This window comes from Mastigoproctus giganteus, chromosome 1 (assembly GCF_048544385.1).
Source record: "Mastigoproctus giganteus isolate SK-2022 chromosome 1, ASM4854438v1, whole genome shotgun sequence".
Classification (NCBI taxonomy): domain Eukaryota; kingdom Metazoa; phylum Arthropoda; class Arachnida; order Uropygi; family Thelyphonidae; genus Mastigoproctus; species Mastigoproctus giganteus.
In genome coordinates, this window is record NC_143575.1 from 147,297,199 (window position 1) to 147,305,914 (window position 8,716).

Below are 8,716 nucleotides of genomic sequence, written 5' to 3' on the forward strand. Positions count from 1 at the left end.
CACCTCAAATTCATCAAATTTATTTACGAAACTCCTAGCATTGGTGTACACATAAGTATACATGCACCTGTTCCTATTCTTAGCTACACTAGCACAGCCCATGTATTTACTTGTTCTGCAATGACTCCCAGCAGTCTCTGAAATCTGCACTTGTTTTCCAGGCTGCTGCTGATTGCAATTTAAGCAGTGCAGGAATCACTTTCACATCTGCCAGCGGCTACTGTTAGTCTGTGTATCCCCTCCAAGCTAGCAGTGTTCCGACCCACCTAACACTGCCTCGATAGCATCAGCAAATATTCTTGCACACTTTCTATTTAAGTGTATCCCTTCCCTGTAGAAGCAGTCTCTCCTGTTAACAAGCACCCACCAGTCAAAGAAAAATTATACCCCTTGAGCCTTGCACACTCTCCAGGGCCAAATTGATTGACAAGGCTCTTATCATATATTCCCTCCTATAGTGTCTCAGCAGAATTGCAAACACTTTCAAATTCAAACCTCAGCTTTTTTTCACCATTGACCTGTACTTGTTGAGTAATTACGCCAAATTCCAACTCTTAATATAAGTGCCAACATGTACAACAAATCACCTTTTGTGCCCTTAAAAGATATCTGCTGTACAATGTCATCAACTTTTGGCCTTGGCAGACATACCCTGGTTTTATTCCGCCTATCCTTTTATATCACTATATATTTCCTGTTTCCCTGACAATAGAGTCACCACCAGCTCCTGTGGGATCAGCACATTCTGCTCTGAAGGTTGTTGCTGTGTTGCCTGATGATCAAGTTCAAGCTCTGGCATTGATTTGCTGAGTGTTTGATTGGTCCCCCAATTTAAGTCCTTCGAGGGCATCTACCCTGTTCTTTAAGCTCTCATATAGGCCCATAACTGAGTTGTCGCCTGATTTCGTCACACTTCTTACGTCGCGCGCACACACACATTCCCCTTAGGAAATATCATGAGCCGTTCCTGATTGATCCAAAATATCAAACAAACAGTGTGTTTCAAAAGCCTGTGAGTCAGAGGGCAACCCCTCCCCCCTCAGTTCTCCCCTGAGCCACAGCACCCATTAGTTTTGAGCCTTTTTGCTTTGCTACTCTGGTCTGTCATGATTTCTATTCAATTTGAAATAAAATTCCCATACAAAAAATATAACCCTAAACTTTTATCCCAGTGCAGTTATAACACTATATACAGGGTGTCTCAAAAATACACGACATAACTTCAGAAATGAGTTCCTCATATGTAGACAATAAAAAATATTTAATATCAACGTAGTTCCGGAAATGCTTGGTTTCCGAGTTTTGAAGGTCTGTCTATGACACTTACTGTTCACATCACCTTATAGTAATTGTTCAAAATGTACCTTCTGCCTGAATACAGGCCTCACATCGACGTCTCATGGACTCGCGAAGACTATGCCAAATTCCTGGCATATTTCCTATTGTCTCACAACCTGTCACAATTCGATTGCGGAGAGTTTCCACATCAGCTACCAGAGTCGAATACACCAATGACTTTAAATGGCCCCACAAGAAGAAATCTGGTGGGTTTAAATCAGTGATCGTGGAGGCCAAGCAGTTGGTCCACCCCTCTACTTCAGGAGTCGTAGATCTTGGTCATCCTCTGTCGGCAGCATGAGATGTAAAGGTCCCATGTTCACAAAGGCAGCGCTGGATACCTTCAAACGTTTTCCTTCGTTCTGGGAACCTTTTGTGGTACAAATGACGAGCATCCAGAGCATTACCGTCCGACAAACCGTACATAAAGTGCATATCCGCTTGTTCCTGATTTGAGTACATGGAATGGAAAACCAGCAGATTCTGTCAGTACCTTGTGATGAGGAAAATCACCTGAAGAAGATAAGACCTTCCGGTTAGAAACTGGCAATTAGAAGTGGTTTCTTGAAGTTCTACAGTATATAAAATGAGAAGAAATTGAAAAAAAAATTACGTTTTCAACAGATGGGAAAATATGTTGCCTTGTAATTATATATCCATATAAGAGGATTCCTGTACGCAGAGCCGGCCCGAGGGGAGTGCGAACGGTGCGAGCGCACAAGGCCCCGCGCCGCTGACTGATTTTACAAAATAAAAATGGTTTCATTTTTTTCTAGCGACATCGCCATAAAATGGCCATATTTTTTAATATACATAAGAAATAACATGTCAATAATCATGTTATTAACATTATCTGAAAGCCCGCCAAGAATTCTCCAAAGAACACGGAAAAATATGTTTCCTTTCAAATATATTTAAAATATCTCTCCTTACAAATAAAAATAATAATTATATAATAATTTATTGGTGTTTCATTTGAAATTATTGAATAAATATTCCCCACAAATACGAATATATGTATATTCGTATTCGTATATTTGAATATATATATATTGATTACAAACTAACTTATATCTGCCATAGGCAGATATAAGCTAGTGTGTAATCAGGTCACAAAGGCGGTTAGGCAGGCGAAGGCAGATTACGAGAAATCCTTGGCAAAAGATGCTAAGAAAAACAGCAAGGATTTCTTTACTTATATAAACTCTAAAAGGAAGGGGATGAATTGATTGGTCCACTTGACATCGATGGTTCGACTGTTGATGATCCTGCTCAGATAGCAAACAAACTGAATGAGTATTTTGCATCTACATTCACACATGAGGAATTATTAAGGTTTGAACATTTGTAGCAGGATATTTAATGATTTTGTAATAACTGAGAGCAAAGTGGAGGAGAAATTGTTGAAGTTAAACATAAGAAAAGCACCTGGGGGTGGATGGGATCTATCCAGTTATATTAAAGAACGCGGAAAAGCAACTAAGCAAACCCTTAGCCATAATTATGAGAGCATGCTTGGACTCAGGGGAGGTTCCCACGGACTGGAGATGTGCAAATGTATCCCCAATTCACAAAGGGGGATCGAAGGGTGACACTAGTAATTACAGACCAGTAAGTTTAACTTCTGTTCCGGGTAAAATAGTGGAGTCACTGGTTAAAGATGCATTACAGGATCATCTAGACAAGACTGCAGCAATAATTCAGACACAGCATGGGTTTGTTAAGGGAAAGTCTGACAAATTGGATAGGATATTATGATGTGCTTACAAAGGAACAAAATAATTTTGGATGCAAAAAATAATTTTGATATCATATTCTTGGATTTCAGGAACGCTTTTGACACTGTTGCGCATGGAAGACTATTGTACAAATTGGAGCAGAATGGTATTAAGGGTAAGGTGCTAGAATGGATAAAAGGATGGTTAAGTGGGAGAACACAGAGGGTGATAATCAATTGGTGCTGCTCTTCGTGGACTAATGTTATTAGTGGAGTCCCACAGGGTTCGCAGAGTTCGGCGTTGGGTCCACTGTTGTTTTGTATATTTATCCATGATATTAATGAAGGTATATCAGGCTTAGTGTCGAAGTTTGCAGATGATACAAAGGTTGGCAGGGTTGTTAATGACAGTAATGGCAGTGTGCTACTGCAACAGGATCTAGATAATTTGGGTAGATGGGCTAAGAAGTGGCAACTGAAGTTTAACCTTGACAAATGCAAAGTACTGCATATGGGTAGAAGTAACCCCAGAGAAACGTACCAACTGTGTGGTACTACACTTAAGGTGGTAGAAAATGAAAAAGACCTGGGAGTAATTGTGCAGTCAGATATGAAGTTTTCTGAGCAATGCAGAAAGGCTGCCAGGGCAGGTCATGGGGGTTTTGTCAATGATATATAGGAATTTTGCTAGCAGGGAAAAGGAGGTGATTTTCCCTCTGTATAAGGCAATGGTCAGGCCACGCCTTGAGTACTGCGTACAGGTCTGGAGGCCTCATTTTAGGAAGGATGTAGATTTGCTTGACCGTGTACAGGGAAGGGCAACAAGATTTGTGAGGGGAATGAAGGATCCTCTTACCAAGAGAGGCTTAAGTTCTGGAAATTGCAGTGGCTGGAGACTAGGCACCTGCGCGGTGATCTGATGGAGGTGTATAAGGCCTTGAATGGGTTGAGCATGCTGAATTCTGATGGGATCCTTCCACTTGTTCACATTACGAACCTAAGGGGGCATAAATTCAAATTAAGAAAAGACAGATGTAGAATAGATGTGCGGAAATTTGCCTTTAGCCAGCGGGTGGTTAATTGCTGGAACAAACTTCCATCTGTCGTTGTGGAAGTTGATAGGTTGAATAAATTTAAGGAGGAACTGGACAGGCATTTGGAGGGAATGATGCGATTTTTTTTTTTTTTTTTGGCTGATGCTGCATAAGCTCATACACTTGCTTTCTTGCATCACATGCCACTATTACTACTATATATATATGACAGCTGATCGTACATCGTACGTTTTTATCGCGATTCGCGAGGTGTGAAAATAAATAACATATTCGTATCTATTTCGCAACATGACTAGTAGAGACACAGATGCAGGAAGAAAGTATATGTGTGGCTCTGATATATCGAAGAAAAAAATAAAGAGAGAAGAAATTACGGAAAAACAGAGGAACTTCCTTGCAAAATTTTTAAAAACCGAAAATGTGCAACAAACTGAAGAAACGCCAAGGGCTCACATCTGGTGAGTATGGGCTTGGCACACCCAGGGTCCTGAGCTGGATATCATGATTCTTCTCTGTTTTGGTGATTCCCTCCTACTTTTCTCTCTATCATATTCAATTTTTTTTTTTTTTTTTTTGGCTGGTGCAGCATAAGCCTCGGCTGCCTTGCACCATATGGCTCATTATAATAATAATAATAATAATAATAATAATAATAATAATAATAATAATAAACGCATAATTCACAGTTACTGGAAGATAAACTCGCGGAATTGAAATTACGCCGTGCGGCTTCCACGAAAACGATCCTGATCATCATAAAGCCAGCTCTCGTTATAATGAAGAGGAAAGCAATAATAAGAAAACTGTAGAATGGGAAGATAATCATGAAGCAGCGGGAAACGTACAGACGGAGGATTTTTTGTCAGCGTCGAACAAAGAACAGGAATTATTCCGAGGACCCCAGCTTCAAGAGAATCAACAAAGCGACGAAGACGAAAATGTCGATATCAATGATCCTGGTGCTTGACCTGAAATTATAACTGATAAATTTAGAATGGCTATCATACAAAATAGCCGTGACACAAATAAAAAACTACGATTTTCCGAAAGATAAAAATAACAGAAGTTTTTCTGAAAATTATTATTTAAGAAAATTAACGAATGGGTAATTTACTCCAAAACCACTGTCAGAAACGAGGTGGGAATGTCGCCTCGAAAGTGTGAAATCTGTGAGATACCAAGTATCACAATTTTCTCTAGCTTTGAAATACCTTTATGAACATACCAGTGACATGAAAACGAAATCCGAAATCCAATCAATCGAAAATAAACTTACTTCAGTTGAATTTTTATTAAGTTTGGTCATTTGGTTTGACATACTGAATGAAGTAAATATTGTGAGCAAGATATTTCAAAATTTAAATACAGATATCGGTACTGCAAATTCACATTTAAAAGGCCTTTTAAATTTTTTTGAACAGTATCATGAATCGGGATTCAAATCTTCTTTAATAACTGCAAAGGAAATAGCTGAAGAATTACAAGTGACATCCGAATTTAAGAATCAAAGAACTGGACGAAAAACAAAGCAATTTTGTTATGAAGGAACCGATCAGCCTATTTCATCAGGCGAAGAATATTTCAGAATTCAATATTTTCTAGTCATAATCGATAGTGCGATTATTTCTTTTAAGAAAAGATTCGAAATTTATCACGAACATGAGACATCATATGGTTTTTTATATAATTCGGATAATATTCAAAAACTGACTGAAAACAATCTTCTTAAATGTTCCAAAGACTTAAATGTGACCTTGCAAGACGATATTGATTGCATTGATATATTTAATGAAATCAAAATTTGTCGTCGAGTTTACAAATATTACAATATTTACTGAAAAATGATTTATTTGAATTGTATCCAAATTTTGTTACTGTTCTGAAAATTATATTAACCTTACCAATTACCGTCGCATCTGCAGAAAGATCTTTCTCAAGATTGAAAATAATAAAAAATTACTTGAGATCTAGCATTAGTCAAGAACGATTTACCTCCTTTGCCATTTTATCTCTCGAATCCGAAATAGCCAAAAAACTAAATTATGATGATATTATCAACGAATTTGCTATAAAACATGTAAGAAAACGAAACAAAAATCACATATTGTGATCTTATTCAATTAAGTCGCATATCAAATTGTATTTTATAAGTATATGAAGCAATTATTTTTCTTATTTGATTTATTAAAAATTTTTTTCGTGATTGAAATGTTAATTTTATTAAAATAATTTAATTATTTATCATTTTCATGTAATCCTTACTAAACCAATTGTGCAATGTAATAAATATCAAAATGCAATAAATTATTTTGTTGTACGAAATTTGTATCAAGGCCCCGCAAGTCAACTTTGCACCGGGTCCCGCTTTTGTTCGGGCCGGCCCTGCCTGTACGGATTTCAGAATGAGTACCACTAGAATGGGGTGTCGTTCAAAGTGACAGTGACGCTCGGGAACCAAGCATTTCCGAACTATGTTGATATAAAATATTTTTATTGTCTACATATGAGGAACTCATTCCTGAAGTTATGCCGTGTATTTTCGACACACCCTGTATATGTATTTCAGTATCGAATATTATCTCCGAGTTACGTTATATATGACTATCTCCTGTCAAGTTATATATATTAATTTGTAATGTTACGTTTGTAAAAACGAAGTTGTTATTTGTATTTAGTTAAAAAAGTACAATTTAATTGACTGACAATTAAATTTAATAAGATTAGTAAATTGTACTGATTAATCGATATTACTATACTTTCTGTCTAGTTTTTTGTTAAACCTTATGCTATCTAGTTCGGGGTATATGTTGTATCGTTTAACAATGGGGGCAAGTTACGAACGGTAAATCTACGAACACCAGGTATTAATTACTTTCAAAATCGCGCTATCTAAATTAAAAATAAACCACGGAGCTTTACTAGGTCTATAAGCTACTTATAGAAAATAATTTAAGTAATCTAACAATTAAGTCAATAAACAGGCTAAATATAATTAAAAACAGCGTTCGCGAGAGCTGCAAAGCTTGTCCAACACGTGGATTAGATACCCTTATCCACAGAGTAGTAAGGTACAGAGCGGACACTCTCATAGGCGATAATGTTAATTTTTTTTTACATGTTAAAACGTATAGAAAGTGGCGGTACCAGTTTTGAACCCCTAAAAACAGGCCGAACGTTGCGAAGAGTTCGTGGAGAATTTTCTACAGTTTTGTTATTGCAATGGACAATATATCGAATCATCGATTATTAGTATAACATATAATTATTGTTTCAATACAAAACTAAAAGACGGAAGAATAAGGAAATACAATGTATTACCATAAGTAGAGATAATGGCAAACATAATTTAACGGTTATGATAACCGTGTGGTTGCGTTAAACGAAGTCGTTTTCTCCTTTGTTTTTCCCTTATGCCTTTTTCTTAGTCTTCTCTCTCTCTCTCTCTCTCTCTCTCTCTCTCTCTCTCTCTCTCTCTCTCTCTCTTATTTGAATAAATATAAAATTACAGTTGTCGTTTTTGTTGTTATTAGATATCTGTATAAATTAATTCATTTAGAATTGTTCACCTTTTCGAATTTATATCACATAATCATCATTTTCACTGTAATAAGACAATATAAGAAAACGGAAATATTTATTTTTTAATGCTAAAATAATGACAGTATACATTTCACAAACACCACATTACTGACACTAATCAGAGTTTAATTATATCAAAATCACAAATTAAAATTTGCAAAAAATCCTACAAATGATAATCAAACGTTTACGTATCTTAACTAGAAAATGGGATATTTTTTGATGATAAATTACCCTAAATGTTCCTTCGGAAAATGGTGCAATCGCACTCCAAATTTCTTACATAAGTAACACTTCTTCCTAATAATAACTAACTAACTAACTCACACACACAAAAAAATAATAATAATAATAACCAAAAAGGAGCTGACCGGGCTAGCCAGGTGAGTAAAGTGCTTGCCGAGCAACCGAAAGGTCGTGGGTTCAAATCTGGCATCGAGCTTGGATCACAGTAAAATACAAAAACTTTGGGAGGTGCATTATAGTCACAGAAGCCGATGTACCAACAACTAAAAAAAAAAAAAAAAAACACGCTATGAAAAACGAACTTGCTGCGTTCAATGAATACTAATCTTTTCAAATACAGTAACAGTTTGTTTTTTTTAGCAATGTGTATGCGCATTAGTAATCTGTGGATTTTAATCGCCGCGTTAGATCAAGGGTTTGGTATCCTTGACTCTGGGATTAATTGAGCAAGTGTCCACTGTGTATCTTACTACTCTGTGCCCTTACCGATACTAAATAATAACCTACAAAATCTCTAAATTCAAATTGTTACTAGGAATGTAAAGCAACTCTAGAAAATACATTAATATGCCAATTTAAATCAATAAAAAAGCAAAAATTTAAGAAAAGAAAAGGTTATGTTTAATTTTGACTATTTTCGCTCTTCTGTCTTGCCATGCTGCTGGCAATATTTTTGTTTAATTATCATTCTAATTTTTTTTTTTTTTTTTTTGAAAACCACAAACCAGAGAGTCATTAGAACCTATAGTACTTAGTACCGTGCTTGGGTTGGAGGTTGAGG